Here is a 25,365-nt window from a genome sequence, read left to right as displayed (position 1 = left end):
CCCATGTCTCTACGAAAAGCTCCAGTTTAAATCTTGAAAGTTATGCCAAACCGTTTCAATTGAGCAGATGCCATTTTTGTAGTTTTCACTGCTGCAGCTCTGGCGTTAAGCTGACCTAACCAATAGAGCGCTGTGATTGGCGGTAAACCTGCTGAGGCTACATCGGAGCATGACTAGACCAACCGGCAGAGCTTCAGTAAGGATGAACTCACACTGAACAGAAAAATTGTGTTTTGGGAACAACTTTGGAGCTTGAAGAGGTGTTGGGTAAAGGACTGTGTTGGATCCAGTCTTAGATAAGCAGAAACAAATATGAATTATTACGTTAGTTCCATAACTAAAAGTATTTTTATTGAAACAACTACGTCTACATAAAGTAGACCTCAATGAATGAAGTATGCTGATTTAAAATTTGACATTTCCTACCAATGGGGCGTGAAATGTTATCAGGGCTGTTTTTTAAAACATGGTTTTTGGGGATCAAATCCTAGACTAGACACCATGGAAGTACTGACTCCAGTGTCTAAAGATCCATGCTGGTCGGGTTACGGTTAGGGTGGTGGGAGTGGGAGCCAAGCTAAAGCGCTCTGATGTTTATTATCAAATCAAATGATTATCAAACTTGAATTGCCAGGACTGCTGCTACCAGCATCACCCCAAAGTAACAAAATCAAAGTTTTGATGTTTACTCAAAACGGCAAGAAATACTTCTTTTTTTGCATTTTAATAAAATTACACTTTGTACATTTTGATATTTTCTTTCAGTATCTCGTGAGTCATCGAGTCTCCATCTGATCATATTGGACCTTGCTGATGTGCCCGACCAGTTTGTGTTTTTCAAGCCAAGTGGACTTTCTCAGAAAAGTGAACAACACGACTCGGGAGCTTAAACGTTTCCTTCCACGTGTGGGTTTTCCCAGGAAAAAACCTGCTGAGCTCCTGCTTCCCTTTGGAAATGCAATCAGGTGAGTATAAAGTCACAAGTTGTTCTGCTGTGTGTCTGTGTAAGCATTTCATCATCGCACGAGTGAAAAGCAAGATCTGTCCTGAGTCGTTCTGCTAGTAAATACAAAAGACAAAAGTATCAAGAAAGTGAACGAACAGTTAAAACTGATTAGTCCAGAAGTAAAAAGGAGGCGAGAACACGTTTTTGGTGTTCTTCCCACGAGGTTGTTGACTGACAGCTGAGGGGGAGAGTCTTCGAAAAATTGCTTTCAACTCCGGGATATTGTGAAAGACAGAAATGTGCAGTGAATAACTTAACACCAGACCACTCTAGAAAAGAAAGAGGAGTTGAATAAGGAGAAAGATGAGTGGAAAATGTGTCCACCGAAGCGTAAAATTAGCAATTACACTGGATGTCATCAGTAATGACTATTTCAGTCCAGATATAGGGGGGTTAATGTCCAACAGTGAGACTGTAATTCAGCTGTTACACCTGTGTTCAGTCAGCTGGTCAGAACAGGCTCTGGTGGATCAAGGCTCAGCTGAAATGTGACAAAAAATTAAAAATTTTCCCTACGCACCAAGATGGCTGCCATCTGCTGGGAAAGCTTTCAAATGCTATTTGTTTTTTACGACCCGTGTGCTGACCTTTGTTGGGAGAGAACACGACTGTGTGAAATCTTATCGGAAGTTTGATTCTGGGATTCAGCAGCTGAGTGTGGAAGATTTGTACATGTTGCTGAAGTACTCCCTTCTTTTCCCGAAACTGAGTCAGAAGTTTTAAAGCTATAGAGGCAACTTTGAAAAACAAATTACAGCAAAATGTGTCATGCGTCTTAACAACATTACATCATATAGCTATAAATTTGTTGTGGAGATTAAGAAAATAATGAAAAAATAAAGAAGTTGGCTCGCACATTTGTCTAAAAGCCGAAAGCAATGATTGGACCATTCGGTTGTCAGCCTCGAGGAGGAGGAGGAAGAGGAAGAGGAAGAGGAAGAAGAAGAAGAAGAAAGTATCATTTCTATAGCGCATCTCAAGATAAAAATCACGAGGCGCTTTACAAAAACAAAAAAATGTAAAAATATACAAAAGCATTTAGAAAATGTGATGGGTGGGCGTGGCCAGCTCCAACCTGTAACAGCTCATTCTGGAAGGTACTGAAAATGTCAAGAATAAAACCGGTGAAACTGCTTCATGAGAGAGAGATTCTATGCAAAGAACTTCAAACATGTTTGGTATCGCCCACGGAACCCTTATAACTTAGAAACAAGTCGTAACATTTCTTTAAAGTGCACCCCCCCCCCCCCACCCCCCTACCAGAGCCTTACTCCATTCCCACTTTCCGTTTTAAAAAATGCAACAAATGCTCTTGCCTGGCAGCAGACCGAGAGAGTGTAGCCGCTCACACACACACACACACACACAGACACACACACACACACAGACACACACACACACACACACACACACACACACACACACACACACACACACACACACACACCTAACATCATAGGCAACCTTCTTAGCCAATAGCGATGGCAGATTTAAATTCAAACGCAGTGCAGAGTTTTCACCTGAAGACACTGACCGTTTTAGGCAGAATTTTTACATTTTAGCTAAGATTCAATTGTAACAGAATGAAATGACTGTTTTCCACCAAAAGTCATTTTCCCCCTCTCCTCTGACCAGGTCTAGCAGGGGTAATAAATACATCTTGACTGTTACCTGTGCATTCACCAAGTGGGTTGAATGTCTACCAGCACCTAATGACACGGCACAAACATCAGCTATTCTCTTGACGAATCACATATTTGCCCGGTTCGGTCTGCCCACTCGGGTTGACTCGGACAGGGGTAGTCACTTCACCTCTGAAGTGATGGCACATCTTTGGAAACTGTTGGGTGTGAAGGCCAATTTCCACATTAGCCATCGCCCCCAGTCTTCTGGCCAGGTCGAAAGGCTGAACCGGACAGTTGTTGGCATGTTGAGGAAGTACGTGTCCTCTAATCACAGAGACTGGGATGTGAAGCTTCCGTTGGTCCTCATGGCCATACGGGCCACCCCTCATGAGTCTACCGGTGTCTCCCCATTTGAAATGATGACGGGTAGACAAATGACCCTGCCTCTTCACCCGCTGTACCAACCTGTTAAGTCCGAGGCCGACCCGGCTTACACGAGCGAACAATATTTGCAGGACCTGAAGAACCATCTGCCTGCAGCGTTCTCGTTTGCACAGACAAATCTGGAGAAATCAGCTGAGGGCAGGAAGGCTTATTATGATCAGAAGGCCTCACATTCTGAACTCAACATAGGTGAGCCTTATGGCTAATTAAATAACATGTAATTTAAATCATTACACACTGATCGTTTTAGGCAGAATTTTTACATTTCAGCTAAGATTCAATGAAGTGCCAAATTATTGACTACATGTGTCTACAGCACAATTAGACACTTACTTATATAGTTCAGCAGCAAAAAAAAATTTTTTTGGGGGGGGGGGGTGACTTGCTCTTTAAACTTTATTTTTACAAAAACGACACCGAGAAGATCAGGAAGAGGGCGAGTGTTCTGTGACCATGTTTGCATTCAAAGCCTAGCTTGTTTGCAGATTCGCTATAACAGCCTTACTTATCTGGAAGAAAAGATGTCAAAGTTAAAGGGGCATTATGGAAGTGTGACAGCCAAAACATGTATAGAAATAATAAATGTCTTCTTCATACATTCTCCTGCAATGCCCTGGTCCTGTAGAATGAGCCCTGGCATTTTTACTGTGATTGCCTGTTTTTCTGTAAAATCACAGAAAAAGAGAGATGCTCGGGTCGAGCAGGCTGCTTCATGCGCGTTCACGCTCAGGAATCGCCCGTAGCATTTGCTATCCGTAGCTTTAGCAGCAGAGAGACAGGCAGATCCACTTTGTCGCTGTTCCTAACGCCTAGTGACAAAGCTAGCTACATTTCTGGGGACCCTTAGCTACTTTCTGTAGAACTTTCTTCTAGATATTTCCTGCAAATTAGCAACAAAATAGCCATTTTCACTCAGAACCATTCTTTGGTTTGATGTTGTTTCAGCTGTCATCAAGGATACTGATGCTGAAGAGAAAGGTACAGAACCAAATTATTTAATTTATTAGCTGCGCGTTCTCCTGTCCTCTGTCCTCCGGGCCACACACACACACACGGGACCGTCTCAACTGTTATTTTCATTAAGGAGTGTGCACGTACAGCATGTGCGCCTCGTGCACGAGCCTACTATTGAAGCTGCCATTACACTTTTGGCCTGCGGGGGCAATCATGAGCAAAAAATTCTAAAGTCCGTAAAGTCCCTTTAAGGCTGAAACATACAAGGAGGCAGATTTGTTTAGGTTTTATTTAAAGTGAAACTTCAGAGATTTATGAAATATACATCATGTTTACTTCTACTAACTGCATGCTGCTTTTATTCAGATGCGAGAATCTAAACCCTAAATTTAAAAAATGACTTATGCTGGCATTTTAATTTTCACGTTGAAACAAACAGCCTTATGTCTGTCTACCAAAATAGCTCCGCTCTTTTAACTTGATCATTCCTCCGCGCTCATAAATAAAAACCATCTGTCCCTAGTTTTCAGAAAAAAAGTGTTTTTTTTATCCCCACACCTTCATTCATCACCATGATGTCACATCTATCACTGTGGCAACAGGAATACAAATGAGGAGGGGGATGTACACTCAGTGGCTCGCTGTAAATTATTTACCGTTTTGTTTTATTGGAAACTGAGACGCAACATTATTTTCGGCTAGAAATCCCCTTGGTCAAGGTCTGCGAAGCCATTCATCCAGGATGCATCTCACTAAGAAAACTGAATCTCATTCTATGCGTCTTTATTACGTATTATCACTAACCATTAAGGAACACACACTTTCACAGCCCTGGACACACACACACTGGAGTGCTGTTAGCAGAATGACATGATGCATCACAGCTTCGCTGCTGAGCCATATGGTGACAGTCTTACTGTGATGTATTTGTTGTGCTTTTATACTCTAGATTTAGTCGTCTTCTCTTGTCTCATTGGCCGTTGTGATGAATCGCATTTACTTACAAACAAAAAGAACAATGGCAATGAGGGCACTCACTAAAACACATGCACTTCTGCGTCTGTTGCTTTAATGCAAACACGCCGCGCGCGCCCTCTCCATCATCCTGCCGCGTTACTCAAACCATAAGTCACTCTGTGTACTGAATCTAAGAATGTTTCTTGGCAGAACGTCTAGTTTGGAACACCCAAATGCACATCAATTCACCTGAAGTTATACAAGCATCAACACTAGAATGGCACTTTTAAACTTGCCAGTCACTTACATCGGAATGGTGACGGCTGTAGTCATGCTTCACAGCCGGCTGAAACCATTGAAACCATTACCTGTCATCATCCCTCTGAAATAGCCCAATCATTGAGTTATGTGATGCACTGTAACCCCGAATAAGTTCACTGAACTCAAAATTTATGAGGAAACGTATTATCTAATAATTTTTAAGTTAACTTATCAAAAAACTATAAGTTTACCATAACTTAAAAAATATGACCTGAATAAAATCAAAGCATTTAACTACCTCCAACCTATAACTTGGTACTTAAGCAACTTACAAAGTTTAATTTCACTAAACTTGCTTATTTTATTTTATTAGAACTTTATTACATGTTTTTACTAACTTAAAGGGACATTATGGAAGTTTGACAGCGACAACATGTATAGAAATAATAAATGTCTTCTTCATACATTCTCCTGCAATGCCCTGGTCCTGTAGAATGAGCCCTGGCATTTTTACTGTGATTGCCTGTTTTTCTGTAAAATCACAGAAAAAGAGAGATGCTCGGGTCGAGCAGGCTGCTTCATGCGCGTTCACGCTCAGGCATAGCCCGTAGCATTTGCTATCCGTAGCTTTAGCAGCAGAGAGAGAGGTAGTGCCAACTCAGCGCCTTTGTCGCTGTTCCTAACGCCTAGTGATGAACCTAGCTACATTTCTGAGGACCCTTAGCTACTTTCTTCTAGATATTTCCTGCAAATTAGCAACAAAATAGCCATTTTTGCTCTGAACTGTTCGTTGAACGTTGTTTCAGCCGTCATCTAGGATATAAAAGTTACAGATAAAAAGAATGTTACTGGCGCTTTAGCTCACTTAGTTAGGTGTTGGAATCTTGTGCAGAAGATCCGGGTTTGATTCTTGATGTGCATGTAATTTATGTTGAGTTGAATTTTTACATTAATGGTATATTTTTTTACAGTAAGATGCCCACATTTTTATTTGAGACTCGCCGAACGGCATTGAATTCACAGATAAAAAAGATGTGGGTTTAACTTTCATTTTGGAACAATTTTTCAAGCAAGGGAAGGGAATGATCTGAGCATGCAGGAGGACTGACCCATCATAAACCTTTGTCGGCTGTGCTGAAGAGAAAGGTACAGAACCAAATGATTTAATTAATTAGCTGCGCATTCTCCTGTCCTCTGTCCTCCGGGCCACACACACACACACACACACACATGAAGCTGACTGTCTCAGCTGTTATTTTCGTTAAGGAGTGTGTACGTACAGCATGCGCGCCTCGTGCACGAGCCTACTATTGAAGCTGCCGTTACGCTTTTGGCCTGAGGGGGCAATGGTGAGCATAAAAATTCAAAACTCCATAAAGTCCCTTTAAATATTATTACTTATATGAACTCTAAGTGGACCTATTAAACCCTAACCCAAATAAGTTGAATTTACTTAAAAATGACAATGTGGCAGGCTGGTGAAGGCAGTAACTAACACCAGATCATGACTCACACACCCATAAATGCTAACAGCCAATGAAAGTGGAACAAAGTCAAGTCAAGAGCATCTGGTGTGAACAACCACAGTATTATTAACAATGGGACGGCACAGCCGTACAGCATTACTTTGACCAACCTCCTCACTTCTGGTGCCAACATGATACAAAAAGTAACACCACATCTGCAACACTGAACGAAATAATAACTGCGAACAACAATCATCCACAATAAACATGCATAAACACCCCAAAATAGAGCAAAATAACTGAAAACATGGCTACCCACAATGCACCTGCCCCACCAGTTGTTTATTGTTCCTGAAATCCAACAAAATTGCTAGTTTGTGGTTGTTTTTCTTGTAAATCCACAAATATTTAAAATAATATACAAGTCTGTTAATCAAACACACGTTAGGGTTGACGTAAAGATGAATGGAATATATAGAAACATAAAACAATAAATCAATCATTTTTGGTTAATATTACTAATTTAAGTTAAGTTGTCATATATTGATTAATTTAAGTTATGTTTACTTAAAAATAAATAGTTCAGATTAATTAACTTAAAACAAGGAAAAGGTTGAACAAGCTCAACACATCTGAGTTCTAAAAACTTTTTTTTTAAATTATGAGTTTTATCTACTCAATATATTTGATTATTTTGAACTTTTAGGTTTACAGTGGCATATCTGAAATTTTAGAGTTTTAAAAGAAGTGTTGTGTGCTGGCTTTGATAATCTGGGAAAGGCGTGCCGTGTTCTGGCTACATAAATGTCGATAAATCCTGTTTGACAAACGGAGCACAGAGGGCACAATGTGACATTGGCATCACCACAGTTAAGACGTCGTCTCACAGCCTAAGCCATGCTCTAAATATGAAGTCTTAACTAAATCTCTCAGCTTATCTGATAGCAGATACTTCAGGAAAAGTGCTGTGGCTTGGAGTTTTCATCCCCACTGTCGCTGATTTGTTGGGGCCACCTTCACTGCTGACGCTGATGCTCCTCACTCCTCAGAGTTGCCTCTCGATCCCTCCATCCTCCCACATCTTTCCCTTCTTTCCATCCGTATTACCATGGTCTGCTGCTTCCCATCTCCTGTGGGGATTAGCAGGCTAAACACAGGGAGAGGCTCGGTAGCATATGGAGTCGGTTCCCCCTTGGATAGTAAATTCAGCTATGATTGAGGAGACTAACGCCAGGCCCCTACTGGGCAAGCAGGAGTTCTAAGGCACCATATCAAGAGAAATGACCTCAAACTGACATTAAAAGCAACCTACAGAGGAACTTAGCGTGTCAGCACTCTTGCTGGAACAGGATGATAAGGCTCCAGATTAAGAGTTGAGACTTGTGGGAGTGACACAATCTTCCAGCAGAACAGGAGATTAAAGTAGAGAAGATGCAAGATGCATGTGGAGCCTGATCGTGCACACGTTCGCACGCATGGTGTGGATGAAAAGGTTTGGTCAGCAGCAGCAGAAGCTGTTGATTTACTCAGGGTGATGGTATATTCTCTGTCAGTGGCAGCTCATTAGGCAAGGTGAAGAATGAAGGTAGAACGCTGAGAATGATGGTTTAATCTGCCTAATGCAAAAACACTATTAAGGCCTTTCTTCAACGTGTCACTTGAGGCCAGAATTTAAACTTTATATTTCTCTCATTAACACACAGAAGAGCATCAGAGATGAGAGTTGCTGCACTCGCCTCGGCAATCAAGAGATGCGGGGTAACAAAGGATCATAATATTGAAATATGATAAACACTTTTAATCTGTAACTTCATCCTGTGGCTCCTAGCTTTTGATATTAACATTGTTATTGCATGAACTGACGACAGCAACATCATTTTAATCCAGTTATTGGATCATTGTTCTCTGCAGAGAGCACATGCTAAGCTTGTTGTTTTCTGTGATTTGGAAGAAGAGAATAAATTTGGTTGATCATTTTATATTGCACCAATCACCCCCGAAGATTTGACAAAAAGTTTTGATTTAGCTGCGTTTATAACCTAATATTGTTTTATTGAGGCACATTAAAGATATTTGACAAGAATATCTTTGGGTTATGTGATCCAGGTGAGTCAGTTGTGTTGATCCTTTAGAAATTCTTCAAATGTGTGTTTCTTTACTGCATAGTGAAGGACTGCATGGGTGATCTCCGCTAAAGTTAGAGGCATAGAGGTTAGGGAGATTGCTCAGGACCCAAAGCTTTATAGTTCTGTTCCCTGCATGGAGAATGCAACCAGAGCCGCGAATAATGAGTGCTGTCCTGTTCCCGTCGTTGACACAGCAAGACAACAGATCCTCGAGTTTCTCTCTGGAGGCTGCATCTATGGCTGCCCACTGGGCGTGTACACCGTTTCTGTGTGTATAAAAGATCTAACGTAAAGATTATACAAATGTAGTTGATCTGATTTTAAATATCTGTGACTTTCAAACAGGACATATTATGCAAAACTCCTCTTCAGCATCTTTTTGTGCTGCCATGTGTGGCTCTCCTGCCTCTATAAACACTCCAAACGTGTTTAGTTTTAGGAATTTTTGTGCCTGAAACAAGTCGTTTCAGAGAGGGCGTCACAAACGGGGGAAGTAAAATACAAACCACATCTCATTTGGGCAACAGTCGAAGAGGAGTTGAGTGCCCGTCTCGTAATTTCAAGGTTGCAGGTTCTAGTCTCTCTCAGTCTGTTGCAGTTGTGTCCCTGGGCAAGACACGACCTATCTTGTCTGCTAGTGGTGGCCAGAGGGACTGTTGGCGCCAGTGCCCTGCGGCCTCACCTCTGTCAGTGCACCTTAGAGCAGCTATGGCTACGATGTAGCTCATTACCACCGTTGAGTAAATGTGTGTGTGCATGGGTAACTGACTGATTGTGTTGTAAAGCACCTTGGGGGGTTGTAGAACTCTAGAGGGCGCTATATCAAATACAGGCATTTAACTTGCAACAGAAAGCTGCTGATGGAGGATCGGCAGCTCTACTCCGATCCCCTCCAAGATATCAGAGCTTCTCAGCAGATAGCAGTCTGAGCTGAGTGTGTGTGTGTGTGTGTGGGGGGGGGGGGGGGGGGGGGGGGTGCGCCAGCTTGTTTCGTTAAAGATTAAAACTACTGAAATCACTTCGACAGGGATTTTATACAAATAACTTCATTAACATGTTTTGTATCAACTGCTAAAACGTCACAAAATGTCTTCATTTAATAATCATAGATCACATCATCTTGTACGAAGCCCATCCATTATGAAATCTTGAAATCCACAAACCACACCCGCATGGGGACAATATGCAAACTCCATGCAGAATGCCAAGAGCTAGGGTTTGAACCAGCAACCTTTGTGCTGTGAGGCAACAAAGTTCCCAACTGTAGCCCCCTGATTCACCATGTTGAAGTTCTATGTGTAATGCTGCTCTTCTCTGGGACCTGCACTCATTGGGATCGTCATGCTCACCTGTGCCTGACCTGGTTTATCTCCACCTGCTCCCCTCACTATTTAAACCCTCCACCTCCCTGTCCTCTCTGCCGGATTATTTTGTGTGCTTCTCTGCCGCAGATATCCAGCCATCTATCCAATACCAAGTTCATGTTCCTGTCTTCTGTTCTGACCAAGTTTATGCCCCTGACCTCGCCTCTTGCTCTGCCCTTCCTGGATCCTAATTGCCTTTCTGCCTCACGGATACCTGACTCGTTTTCTGGATATTGACCACCGAGACCTGCCTAATCCAACTGCAAGTATTCAAATCTCTACCTCCTCATATGACCTCTTGCCTGCCTTGTGCGTTTCATGTGAATTCTGGACCTCGCCCCCTGTGAGCATTTTTGCCTCGACTCTCCTCCCTCCACTTCCCACACGGAAAGAAACCCCCACCCCATGCTGTCTGACGTCCCTCCTGCTTAAATTCCTGGCTGCCAAACTCCATTGCTGGTTAGTTAAGCAGCTCTGTCATCTCTCTGGTTCTGGAAACATTCAAGAAATCAGTCCCTCACCTGCTCTCTCTCTCTCTCTGCAGCTCCTCCAAGTGGTTTTTTTTTCATCCCATGCAACCATCCTCAGTTTGATTCAATAAAACATCTTTTACTGCTTATCCTGTGTTGTGTGGCTGAATTTCCGGGTCTTGCCAGTGGATCATTACACTATGGTGGTCTTCATGATGCTGGTATGTGTTTCTATTCAAAACTACCTTTGGGATCATGAGTTCCCATTGGACTTGTTTTTCAAAACAGAAAGATGGAAATTACCACATATAGACTCAGCCAGTTTACATTCGCAAGTAAGAATTTAGATTGTCACCTAATGCGTGAAATAAACTACAAACCAAACTTTAAGTTAATCTACTTTGAATATGTTCAAAAAATGTTAATTTCCTTTATGTTAACTGGTTATGATGTTTGCCTCTTGCCCAAGGCTTCCTCCCAAAAATGCATTTGATCAAAAGGGAAATGACTGGGTTAAAGGTTCTACATCAAATAAACATGCTTGTAAAGGATTTCAACACTTAAAGAGCAAGTCACCCCAAATCACTTTTTTTTTTTTGCTAATAAACTATATAAATGTGTGTCTAATCATGCTGCAGACATGTGTCGTCAATAATTTGGCAGTTCAGTGCATCTTGGTTAAAATTCAAATATTCTGCCTAAAACTGTCAGTGTTGCGCCGTCGTCAGGGAAAAATTCTGCACAGTATTTGAATTTAAATCTGCCACCGCTATTGGCTAAGAGGTATGCTATGATGTCATCTGGTATGATGTCATAATTCCATTGTGAGCCTGTGTGTGTGTGTGTATTTGTTAGCGGCTCCGCCCTCTCGGTCTGCCAAGCAACAGCATTTGTTGCATTTTTCAAACATGAAGTGGGAGTGAAGTAAGTTTCTTGTAGGGGGAGACTTGCTCTTTAAGTCATACAGAAAACAAGTTCCTGTGGATGTAAAAGCTCGGTAGGGCTGCAACAACGAATCGATGAATTCGATGAAAATCGATTACTAAAAGCGTTGGCAACGAATTGCGTCATCGATTCGTTGTGTCGCACAACTCTTCCAAAAGCGCCCCCCCCCTTCCCGCCCACCATTGCGCGCAGACCAGAGCAAGTCAGATCAGCGCGAGGGAGAGCCGCAGATCAGCGCGAGGGAGAGCCTGCAGACTTGCGCTGCTGCGAACCGGTTCCACATTGTTGCACAGCGATCCAGGCAGCTGCTTCCAGCGCACGGTCCATTCTCAAAGTGGCGCAACCAAAAAACTATAATTAGCACACGATCGTTCTTGTCTGCACATGTTCTCTATTTTCTGTCTTATTTGTGCCTGAAGCGCTCTGCTGCGGAGCTCATCACCTGTGCTGTGGTGATTTCACCTCACGCAGCATCGAAAACGCGCTCTCCGCTTTGCGGTCAGGAGATCTCTTTGATCTGCTCAAAAGTAACTGATGAGGTGAAAAAGTAAGAATCCAGGCAACAGATTTTCTGGAGAATTATGAGGAGATGCAGGAAGATGAGAGACAGACAGGACAGGAAAATAGTTAAATAAAAACAAGAAAACAAAGTAAAATGTAGGTAGATTTATCTCCCCTACATTAAACAAACTGTCCACCTGGGCTTTTGCGCTGCACAGAGACGCTTTGCTGCCTACGACTGAACGTCAGTTGAGAGTCAGTCTCATGCAGACTAACCAATGAAGAGAGGGCCTCAAGTTAAGACCCTCTCCTCATTGGTCAGTCCACACGAGGTGGGTCAAAGGTTACTCTGGGCGGGTTACGTGTTGTCAGGCATTCAAGTATTGAGTATATTTACTGCATATTACAGTAAAATATTCTGTATGTGACCACATTATGGTGATCCTCGGGTCGTGATGATGGAGCCCTTGAATATTGTTGCCCAGGGTACAACAAAGTGTTAATCTGGCCCTGGTTCCGCCATCACATTCCCGCAGAAACTGGTTGATCACACCGGGGCCAGACTACTAGCATGTGGTTTTACAACCACAATGTCCTCGGAAGCAAAAACGCTTTTAAAAGGGAGGGAGGAGTCCTAACTGTTGCTGCAGGGGTGTTGTGTGAGAGTGCAGTTATATACTGGTTAATATATTTTTGGGTTCAGTTGCTTTCATGTGGCCTAATGTGAGTCTATTTGGGATCATTGGAATGATCAGCAGCATTTCTTGATGTGACTTTATGGCAGTTGCCCAGGGCATCATCGCAAGGAGAATGGCATTCATTTACTTTTGTTTTATTTGGTATTTTTTCAGTCATTTTTGGAAATAGTGATCAATTTTGATTAATTCACAGCCTATGTTTAATTACATTTAAAATAAATGTCAACAGATGAGATCAAACAAAACAGATGAGAATTGCCCTTAAGCTGTTTAACTTGGACCAAGCATTTTAGGTCACAGATAGATGTAGCTTAGGGTCTCTGTCTATACACCTTATAAGACAATTTAGGTGATGGCATGTTGTTTTTCTGCTATTGAACTGTTTTCTAATAATGTTGTGTTAAATAAAGTGAAGGAAGGAGAGAAATAACGTTTCCCTAGCAGTTTTTAAAAATTTCCCCATGTAATCCGATTAATCGATTAATCGTGTCGAGACCCCATCCGATTAATCGATTATCCAAATAATCGTTTGTTGCAGCCCTAAAGCTCGGTAGTAAAATCAAGATTATTTCATTTTCAAATATTCTCCAAAATCATGGTTGAATAAGTTTGATCACGCGATGGCTTACCGTTAACTTCCGACAAATGTGAGCTCTCGACAACACTTTCCCTCTCTGTTACCATGGAGACGCATTTGCCGCACATACACCACCGGTTTTGTCCTGCGCTCGCTTCATCCCGCCCTTCTTGCTCTTCATGTTGAGGCTTGTTTTGTGAAACATCGTCAGTGATGTCATCAATGTTTCCCTCTGGTTCAAAATGAAAAGGCTGAACAGACGACATGTTTATGTCGCTGAACAGTCACTACAGGGTCCCAAAGCCGGCCGGTGCAACCCAGGTACAACCATATGATGTCACTACCCAACCATATGATGTCACTACCCAGAGTGCATTGCGACGCTAACGAAAATGGCGAACTACGAGTTAAACTATTTTTACAAATTTTATAAAAATTAAGGCATTAAGGGTTTTTTTACACCACTTTATAACATTTTTGAAGAACCACTAAGTTTTGTAACCTGGGTTCCTTTTAAGCCTAGTTTACACTTCTCCGTCTGCGGAGGTACAGAGACGCAACAGGATTATGCGTGGTTGCAAAGGCATGCAAGGGTGGAGTAGAGCCCAGTCTCCTAGCTATTGAGCTAAAGTGACAGAAACAACAAATCTGTGGTCGTTCAGGATGCTGCTTTCTTCAACTTCATCAAAAGCAGCACGGACGGAGAAGTATAAACTTGGCTTTACTCCCAACGTAAGTTTCGGAAGAAGCTTTTTGGATGAAGAGAAACATCTTCAAGGAAAACAAGAAAGTTCAGTTGTTTCCAACTAAACCCTGGAAATGGTAGCAACTGTAAATCTGATCTGGCTTCACTTCTGAACAAAAAAAAAGTGCAGAGCCATTATGTTCTTACATCCTACAATCCATGACCATGCCACCAACAACTAGCACACTCGTGATAAAGTTATATCTCCTATCTATCCAGTTTCTTTATCTCCATCCTTTTTTCTATGCTCAGCAGCCAGTGGATCAGATCTCCATCAACCCGCTGAGATGCAGATAAATCCAACCTGATCTGCTTTGACAGCAGAGAAACCTAGCAGCAGCATTGTCTACGCAAAAATAAAAACTGGCATTGTTAAAACGTGGTCTGTGGTTTAATCAACAGCATAATTACACTCATGGAAAATATTATGTCATCTGTGGCAATGATTGGACTCTTGTAAGGCAATCAGTAAAAAAGAGGCCTGGAGACTCGTCTGGCTGAGCTTCTGGAGAACGGCCAAGATTTTTGGATGGGGGGGGGGGGGGGGGTTAAAGTACACATGATGTTCACCTATGGAGGACTAGGGTTTTAATATATAAGTTCTACATTCCCAAAGTGTCGTGATTTCAACTCAGCTGCTTCATTTTTTCAGAGTATCTCACTTTCACTTCAGATTAAATCTGTCTGCTCCCTCCCTGTTTTTCTTCATCTCCAGACTCAGCAGAGTTGCTTGTGCCTTCTTAATCATCCGACTGGCAGCCATTGTCTGAACGAAAAGCTGTGTCTCCTCACAGACCTGTTGACCAGATGGTGAGATCGGCTCCTCATAGGAGTGACACAGCTGAGATGTCAGCAGAGCTGCAAGAAGTAGAGCGGACATCCCATCCTTTGTGCAGGGAGGCGTGGGAAATCTTTAGCAGATACTGTTGTGGTTAAAAAAAAAACTGTTGAGATTTTTCAGCAACAGTTTCCTTTTTCCTTTGGGGATTAAGATCATTCATGACTTTCATTTCATTACGTGACTCAGTTATATTTTTCAGTTTTTGAACGCTTTGGGTGTTTCTCCTGTGCAGCTGGTGTAAAGACAAACATAATAAATTGGTGCACGGATGCAGAATGATGCTCCTCAGGCAGACTTGAGGAAACTTCCAGGATTTATGTCCTATTAGCTGTGTAATTTTTTTTATACAGGTGTAAAACATTTTTAATTCTGGTTCGTCTTCTCAATATCTGTGAACTAAATTTGTTTTGCCTTGACGCCGCTTAAAAGGAAAGCTACTGGGCAAGAGTTGGTGGTTCTCATTAGAGATTGTTCCTTTTCCTGTTACATTTGTCTCGAGATGTGGTAGCCAAGCTGAAAAACATGCCCAGAGGAGTTCTCATCACTCACATACTCGCTGTAGCAGGACTGGCAAGCGGCAGCTCCTTCAAGGGTACTCGGCAACAATACATTTTTTGCCATGTTTTCCTCGGCAAACACAAGAGTTCCCCTCCACCTGTCAACATGATTACTCAGTCCAGTGTCTTCTGCTGAATGCAAACCGGTGGTCTTACTTTCCCACGTGGAGCTGTGGGAAGTCTTAAGATGTTGGACAAAGGAGAAGCTATCCTGGTGGGATTACCTCATGCCTTTGGTCCCTGAAGTGGCCCGTCAGTGTCTTTCACCTCCCTCTTGAAAAACAAGCAACGAGTTGTAGGAAGTGAGGAAGGAAGAGTAGAAGCATCTGTTGGAAAGGAAGAGCAGCGAGTTGAGTGGCTAAGAGCATAAAAGGTGTGGGTAGGGAAACAGAGGGCAAGTTTAAGGTCAAAAGAAAGGGGCAAAGAAGTTTAGTATTCATCCATGTTTGTGTGATTAGGCCAAGGAGGGCAATTAGTCCGCTTTGAGAAGAGAGTTTGAGTTTGGGATTTACATAAGAGTTTCCTCAGGGACACAGTTTAGCTGGTGTGAACCTCATCCATCCAGATCCGCCTGGCAGCTTGTCTCACACCGTTCAGCGTGGCACCTCAGCACACTCAGGGCAATTTTCCCACCTGCAACCAGTTTGTAGGCGTGTGGCCGCAAACCTGATTACCGAGTGAACTTAGTGATGATCAGTTAGCGTCCTAGAAAAGTACATTAAGGAATTTGTTTTATGGAAATCCTCAGTAACTTTTAAAAGGTGAGACTTGTTTTTTTAACGAGTTTCACATGCAGGATGAATGTGAAAATAGTCTCCTACACCCATTTTATCTGCATTAGCCACCAAAAGAAAATAGATGAAGAAACTCTCAGGTCCAAAATAGCTACAGAGATCGACGTCACACTGGAAGATCAACAATCGCCCGCCTTGGCTCGGGACGGGGAAGGTTGTTGTTGATTTAGTGGCCAGGAGAGAGTAGAGCACATCACAGCTAGTAGAAGCTAACCAGTAGCATTAGCAATTTCACAATAAGGTGAAACTCCTTCAGGTTTTTTTCTTTCATGAAGTTTGCTCCAAAATAGTAATTTAAAAACCACATAAATGAAGCAGGACGAGGGGCTATCCTGTTTTAGCTTTCTTTTAGTCTAGAAAGTTAAAAATATTCATCAAAAGTATTGTTTTATACTCATATCAGTTAATATTCTCTCACTATATGTTGACCTCTAATGGAGGTTCGCCCCTTGGTTGTGATAATGTGTGTTCTGTTCCTTTGCTGGTTCTGTTTGTGCACTTTTTGTATTTGGATTACTTTTTATGGTTTTCACTCAATACTGGAGAAACAAATCCTACTCTGGGATAAATAATGCCCCCCCCCCGTTTACCATAATGCAACAGGTAGTACCGGGGGGCTGCCAGAGATTTTGGGCCCCATGAAAAAATATCAAGTTGGGCCCCCTGGGTAGAGCTGAAACAACTAATCGATTTAATCGATTATAATCGATTATTAAAATAGTTAACAACTTTTTTAGTCATCGATTAGTTGTTTAATAATCATATTTTACTGCATAAAGTCTATTTTTACCACAATCTGACATCGGTTACAAGCTGTTAAATTTGCCGCCAGTGTGTGGCAGTAATGAGCTACTGATCTACCAGTGGAGCCGTAGAAGAAGAAATGAGCCAATGAGTGCCCTCGGTTTTCATGACGTATCACGTTACTGACGCTCATCTTGCTGTGAGAGATGGCGGAACAAGAGGAAATACGGAAGAAAAATAGAAGCGACAAAACTGAAGAGAAACCCCGGACAAAAACCTCACGAGTATGGGAGCACTTCACTCTAGATGCCTTGTAAAGACGGGTGACCTGCAAAATATACAAAAACCATCTAGCATGGCACGGAAGCACGACGTCCCTAAGTGAACATTTGAGACGAAAACGTGGGGGCTGATGCAGCAGAGGAAGAGCACCGCGGTCAAGTGAGCCGTCATTTGGAAGAGCCAGCCCGGTAAGTAACAGAAAATAAACAAGCTGGACTTAGTGTTTTAGCTGAGTTTGTTATAGTGAATGTTAAACGTGTTTTTATGCCGCGTCAGTCTACGGTGTTCTACTTCTGATTGACTAGATGCAATCGTGAATCTCCGTGTTGTGTATCATGCGCTTGCCAAATTCAGCACGTCTGTTTATAAGACGTCTGTTTCTCGTTAAGAGAAAAACGGCACAAACCCATAACTATGTTCCTCATTCAAAAAAGGACAATTCCGCGGAGAAAAATATACAGACGAGCTGTGTCCAGGTGAATATAACGCAGCATAGTTGTACGCTTTCAATTTTTAAATACAGGAGAAATTCAGAAAAAGTCATTTTTTTACTATTAAAAGGCTGTTTTACTATCTAACGCTGTAAAACGCCTCACAACACATTTTTATCATGTTTCTTAAACAGTATTACACAAAATAAACATTTTTCACATTTCTCTAGCTAATTTAAACACTCCTGACTCAAAGTAAAAACCTCATGAGCTTCTTACTCAGAGCTTTTTAATAGTAAAAAAAAATTAGACTTTTCTGAATATCTCCTGTTGCGGGCTATTTTGTAGAACGTAACCCTCAAAATAAATGATCACTGTATATTGTTAATTAATTCAAATAATATATTGATTTAGTGTTGTAGTGTGTGTGCTGCTTTATTTTATATGTGTACTTATTTCAGTCTATTTGTGTTTCTTATGCAGAAAAAAAACAAGCAATGATGGACAACTACATGGGGAACAAGACACTCACCCCCCAGCAATTCATACCACTTACAAACTCTATTCTAAACATGCTGGTAAAAGACATGAGGCCACTATCCACGGTGGAAGGAGCAGGCTTCCAGCTAATGCTAAAAAATTATTCTGGACTGATATTTTGCACTGTTTAGCTCATTTTATACTGCTGACTGTGTTCATGTGCAATAAAATAGATTGCAGTCAACTGCACAATTCTCTTATTTTTTTTTCTTAACTGAAATGCATACATCACTTGTATAGGTTAAATAGCTAAACAATAACAAACCGATTAATCGATTAATCGAAAAAATAATCGACAGATTAATCGATTATGAAAATAATCGTTAGTTGCAGCCCTACCCCTGGGGGCTCGTCCATAGCTGGAGCTGGGGTTCCACCCTCCCAGATTTGAAGGGAGAAAAAAATATAATATACATACTTTTATTGTTTCAGTTTTGCTCAATTATGTAGGTCTACATGCATTCTTACTTATTTACATATAATTTTCACCAACTGTCTCTCATTAAACAGTGAATTTCCTTCAACAGAATTAGCAATATCACTGCTGGAAAAAGCAGGAAATGCACATGCTGAAAGGTGTTAATCTCTTTTTCCCTTTTACGCCCTTAAAATGTGTTTATTCTAAAATTGTATTTGATGATAAAATTCAAATTTGGATATCTAATTAAATTTCCATGTTGTGTCAAAGCTTTACATAACTACATTTTCAGCTGTCTTTCCTCTTGAAATCAAGTATTTCTGTATGACTGACAAAAATTAAGGATTCACTGCTCACAAGGTGACTTCTTTATTAAGTCTCCATGGCTTCATCATAGACACAAAATGAATAAGCACACAGTTCAAACCGGAGTCAGTTAGGGTTACATAAAATTTTAAAGTTGGACAACTTTGCATGAATACGTATATAAGTCTCTAGAAACCCATTTTTCTCAACAACAACAAAAACAGCTAAAAATATATTCAGCCTTGATTGTACACAGCAAGATTTATTATTTACAGTGATATGATTAATAATGCTCCTGAGAGACATACTTAGTGACGGACTAAATAACAATGCTTCAACCTGCCCAGTTCAAAAACAATCTATGCATTTTTACTGTTTGATATATATAATTATCGTTATGTGGAAAAACAATGTCTTTATCACCAAAAATAGCCTTTTTATATTCCTTTGTAACAGTACTGATAGAGAAGAGAGCCTTAAGTGATTCCCACAGACCCTCTTAAATGAGGCTGCTAGCTAACATGCTACATTGCTCACCTTCTTGAGGTTCATTGGGTTGTGAGGGGACACCTGCTGACATATCATCAGCTGCTGATTCTGGAAGGGACAAGGACGACAACCCATTTACCATAATTAGATGAAACATAGTTCCTCTCATTGTGGATATCAGAGCTAGCAAACAGGTTTAATTTAACCACTCAACCAAACCCACTTTTCTTTGAGAAAAACTGTGTGACATACGGACGCCCTCTCTTCTGCCTGTCCTTTCTCCTTTCTTTCTTTCCTTTTCTGTAACCCAGACTTTGTTTTTGCAGACATATTTACTGCAGCCTTGGCGCACTCTGCTGTCTGTCTGCTAAGTGAGCTAGCCTGGCCTGCTACGTGCCCCTTGGCCAGGTGGACTGTACAATTTTGTGCAGTTAGGAGGAGGGAGGGTTCAAATTAATTAGTCAAAATAAAGTGGGGACCTCTGAATAAATACACATTTCATAAAGACTAAAAGATTGTTTGTTTAATGTCTTAAATGAGAAAAAATACTGCAAAGTAAAGTACTTGTGGTTTTTAAACTTTATTTTTTATTCAACTTTGAAACTTTTTTGGGCCCCTGATGGCTGTGGGCCCCTAGAATCTTCCTAATCTTTCACCGCTTTACGGCGCCCCTGGGTGGTACACCATTAGTAGCCTTGTTTGTGCTTTTAGGGAAAAAAAGGTTTCTTGGTGCTGAAACAGATTGTAATGGCAAAAATTGGAAAATTGTGTAACAGAATGAAATGACTGTTTTCCCCATCTCCTCTGACACAGAACTAGTCTGCATGAGATATGGCCTCAAGGTCTCATGCATTTGCTTCTAAACTGCTTTCTTTCCAGCTCAAGAGAAGAATGAAGAAAGGACTCTCTCCTTTTAATAAATCAAAGAACTCTATTTTAATAAAGCTAATCAAACCAAGTGTTAGTCATTAATAAGATGTGACCAATCTGTGAAATCAAAATATTAATTACTTTATTATAATCCTATAGAATATAATAAGAAATATGACTTTAAATGTTTCCACTAGGACTGATCTCACGTAGCGTTAAGACATGACACATTGCTTTCACTGATCCAATCAGAATCTGCCAGATCTGACGGAGGAGTGGTTTTGGTGGTGCTTGGTAAATCTGTCATCTTTTCATTCGACCATAAACCAAAACATCTGAAGTATAAAACTATGCCCACGTCATCTTTAACACCGGTTCAAAGCGTTCTAGAGAAGTTGTCGGAGTGGCCAATCCGTAACTTTCCTCTTCAGCCATAAGAACCAACGACAAGCTGGATAAAATCTGTTGTTGTTCCAACTGCTGCAACGGTTCCTTTCAGAATAAAAGCTGAACCATCACGACCCAGGTTTGGGTCTCACTAGATGCCAGCAAAACTGTTGTGACCCGGAAGTATCTCAAAGACTGGTCTGGTCGGCAACCGCTGCTTTTCCTACTGGCTTCGGTTCCAGAGAAGGCCAAGCTGGACATCGACATTCCTGATCTAACGGGGACTTCGGCTAAGGGTATGTAGGCCGGCGAAATGGCGTTGAATGTGTTTATGAATCTCCTAACCAAAGCTTAGTGCAAAGACATCACCTTCATTTCCCATCAGAACTAATCGTTTCTTCTGATTTGCTGGTTCTGAGCAACATTCCACATCACACCATTCTCCATCTCATTCACCTTAGTTACACCATACATTTAGTGTTAAAGTCAGTCTAGTTTAATTTGTTAGTAATAAATCCGACTCTCTCTTCTGTTGTCTCCGAGTGAATACGAAGCTGTTATCTAATCCCTGCAATAAAAAGTTCCAATCTTCTGGTTAAACAGTACCCACAGATCTATAAGGTTGATTTCATATTTACTATGGAATCTTATGTCTTATGGCTCATTAAATAACATGTAAATTAAATCATTACAATTGCTTAGGGAAAAAAAATCCTACAAATATTTAGGGGAACCCTCAAATAAACTCACTTCAATCATTTAGTCAATGACCCTTTAAGCATTTTTTTTAATTACTTATTAAACTGAATATATAGCAGAAAGGCCCTGAATAAATGAAGCTAAAAAGTCACATGATGAAAAATGCAAGCTGCGTCAATCGTTATTTTAGCATTAAATCCTTTAGAGGCATCAAGTGTCTCAAATCAGAAATTAATTGAAAAAGGAGCAAATATCTAACTGAACTGAGTCTCACTGATTTTACCCGGAGAGCATGAAAAAAGAGAAAATCCCTTTCCAGGCAGCATGAATCCCAAGACTGTGGACTCACTGCCTTTACCTTGAGGTAATGAATAATTTTTCTGTCATTTGATGAGACTTTGTGCCTCACAGCAGCGAAGGACCGAGGTCCACGTATAATTTTATGGAACAGAACGGTGAATTTAAAGGGGATAAAGAGGTCAGGCAGAGTTTAGTTTGAAAGAAAAGTACGTTTCAGACAAAAACCAGTGCTGAAAAGGAAAATCAAAGTCATTTGTGCTCTGATTTTATTTCCCAGACCAATTATGTTTTCTTTAAATGGGATGTTGAAGTCATAGAATAAGCAACGTTTAAGTGACCTCTTAAAGTAATCTGAAATCCTTTAAATTTGCTTCTTTGTGCAGCATTTCATGTCTTTTCACCGTAAAGCACCATTTGAACACTTATGCAGACAAATATTTTATATAATAGATGCTCAGATTAAAATAAGTGCAGAACTTCCACTGCTTATGTCATAAATCCCTTAGAATTCAGTTGATCTGTTAAATGCATTAGCTGGAAGAAATAACTATATTCATTTAGTCTTATTTATTCATCTGTTTATGCACAAATTAATTCTGTCACACCCTGATTTATTGCACAGCTCCATTGCACGCTGTGCATATAAAATAAAGTGAAATTGATAAAAGTCTCGTGTGTTTTCTCACATTTTGCCTGGTGTCAACATCCATAGTCATTCATGTGCTTAGATCCATATTTATTTCCACTGACGTGTGTGCCCGGTCATATTACTCTGAAGCCGGGTCCATCCTCAGAGGCATCTGCCACCAGCAGAGCATGACTGTGGAGAAATATGCTCAAACCTACAGGGCGCCGCATCCGAAGGCTCCCATTGATCTACATTTGCCTGACACTATGACTGACGGGGCCAGTCAGCCTATCGCTGCCCTGGAGACGGACAGACACTCATTTTTACAGGTGAGATGAGGTGGGCTGGGTTTGATTGACTGACAGGCTGTCATTGAGTCGCTGGGGCATCACTAAACCGTCTCTGCGCAGCGAGGTAGAAATATTTTGTTTATGATTGCGTGTGCACGCTTTTGCACAAATGTGCACATGTGCATGTGTTTGCGAATGTCTGGGGTCAGTCTAACACAGATTACCTGTTGCACCTTGACTGTGGTGACAGCTAAGGAATCATGCTGTCAGGACGGCCCGGCCTCCCTCTTCAAAGGCAGGAATTGAATAAACAATCAGAAAAAACGGTGACAGGAGGCTGTTAGACAAAAATCATATCCAGATGTGTCTGACTATATATATCTAGGTATGCTTGGTATTATTTGTCTATCAATAACATCAGCTGATATAGACATTAAAGCGTAATATCGGAAAATATCAACGTTCGTTTCCAGTCTTAATGACACAACTTTTACATACCAACACATATTACATATTATACATCATACTCTTCGGCTAATTCTCCTCTTTCTCAAAATGTCAAAATATGACAGATTTGAGGTAAAGTTTCTGAGATATTTTAGTTTATTCGGCATAACTTGCGAAACAGAAATTTGCCCTGTGTAGTGAATTTAAGCTGTCCCTACAGCATGTAGCTATGTGTAGCTAGGCCGGTAGCCAATAACCAAAACAACAAGAATCTTCACCCGGGGCTTGCTTTTCTTCTCTGAAAATCTTTATCAATGTTTTATTGCTGTAACTGCAACATACAAAAAAAATGCATTACTAATACACACATCTACCAATTTCCAAATTACCGTTTTTATCTAAGGTCCTTGAGAAAATAGTGTATGCACAGTTGATGAAACATCTAAATGAATTTCAGGTAATGGACACGTCAGTCTGGTTTTAGAAAACAGCACAGCACTGAAACTGCTCACGTTCGGGTGTTTAATGACATTTTTCTGGCTTTAGATTCAGGTTTCCATGTGGTTCTGGTACTTTTGGATCTATCTGCAGCATTCGACACGATCGATCATGACATTTTGATCACAAGACTTCACACTTGGGCTGGCATTTCAGGCACAGCCCTAGATTGGTTTAGGTCATACTTTTGTAACAGGTCTGCTAGGGTCATGTTGGATGGCTGTTCATCCGAGTCACAGCCTCTACGTTGGGGTGTCCCACAAGGTTCAGTTCTCGGCCCATTACTGTTCAACCTCTATACTGCCCTTAGGAGTCATTTTCAGAAAGCACGCTGTCTCATACCATCTTTACGCTGACGACTGTCAAATCTAATTTTCATTTAAGCCAACTCAATCAACGAAAGTTCTGTCTGATTGTATCCTTGAGGTCAAGCAATGGCTAGCTGATAACTTCCTCCATCTTAATGATTCCAAAACTGACTTAATCGTTTTCAGTCCTAACAGTACCACGGCTACTCATCAACCTGACCTCAACTATCTCTCACCTAATGTATCCTCTGTAATCTCCAACCTTGGAGTAAAAATGGACCAGGCTCTGAAGATGGATGCCCAGGTCATTAACACAGTTAAATCATGTTTTTACCAACTAAGACGCATCTCGAAATTAAGCACATCCTGAGTGTCCGTCTTCTGAAATCTGTGGTCCACACTTTCATCACTGCAAGGCTGGATTACTCTAACTCCTGCTTATATGGCATCAGTAAAGCAGCTCTTTCTAGACTTCAGCTGGTCCGGAGCTGACAGAAGACAACACATTTCTCCAATTCTGAAATCTCTCCACTGGTTGCCCGTGCAGTTCAGGATAAATTTCAAAATTATGGTTCTGACTTACAAATCCTTGAACCATCAAGCTCCTCCATATCTGTGTGAACTGGTCCATTACTACAACCTGCCGCGTGCTCTCAGGTCTGAAGATAAGCTCCTCCTAGCTGTTCCAAATGCACGTTTAAAAAGCCGTGGAGAAAGGCTTTCTCTGTCTGTGCACCGAAGCTGTGGAACGCATTACCACTGCTAGTGACGCAAGCACCAACAGCTAGCATTTTTAAATCACACTTGAAAACTCGTTACTTCAACCTAGCTTATTCAACATAATTATGAACCTCACTTACATCTGCACTGTTTAAAAATAGACTCCACAATATCAACTTCCGTACTATTGAGGTTCTTTTTTAAAATGTTTTTCTAATTTTTTATTCTCCCTGTGTCTTATTGATTTTTAGCTGTCAGTTTTGGGAATTTTGTTGTATTTCCTTTTTATCTTTTATCTGTGTTCGACATGTTTGTATAACGCCGGTTTAATTAACTAACATTTTTAGTGTACAGCACCTTGTTTGGTTGTAATGCCTTGTGAATGCGCTTAATAAATAAAATTGGATTGGACTGGATCTTAGTGTTATGCTTAGGGAGAATAATATTTAGCTGCTGTTGCAGAAAAAAAAAATATGGCAATGTTCCAATTACTAACTTGATTGAAGTAGATTTGCACAGAAAATCTTTAAAATATAAGCATGCATGATAGGAGTTGTGTGATGTTAGTAACCTAAAATGTTCTGTTTGGTTATTTTTTAGTTTGTTTGTTTTTTTCCCCCCATGTCCTGTCTGGCTGTGAAGCAAACAGGATTAATGTCTGAATGCTTCTAGACCTG

The 25,365-nt window shown here is 41.0% G+C and overlaps 1 long non-coding RNA gene across 1 annotated transcript in view; it reads left to right on the top strand.

Moving 5' to 3' along the window:
* The window catches only part of LOC139063646 (uncharacterized), a 44,152-nt gene extending 28,859 nt beyond the window's left edge, over positions 1-15,293 (top strand). Inside the window, exons 2-3 of the long non-coding RNA XR_011517023.1 lie at positions 766-965; positions 14,855-15,293. This is a non-coding gene — a long non-coding RNA (uncharacterized lncRNA). The remainder of the gene's footprint in view (positions 1-765; positions 966-14,854) is intronic.
* The last annotated feature ends 10,072 nt before the right edge of the window (positions 15,294-25,365 follow it).

Source organism: Nothobranchius furzeri, chromosome 17 (assembly GCF_043380555.1).
Source record: "Nothobranchius furzeri strain GRZ-AD chromosome 17, NfurGRZ-RIMD1, whole genome shotgun sequence".
Taxonomy (NCBI): domain Eukaryota; kingdom Metazoa; phylum Chordata; class Actinopteri; order Cyprinodontiformes; family Nothobranchiidae; genus Nothobranchius; species Nothobranchius furzeri.
Note: the sequence above shows the minus strand (reverse complement) of the source record. Positions and strands in the feature narration are given on the sequence as shown.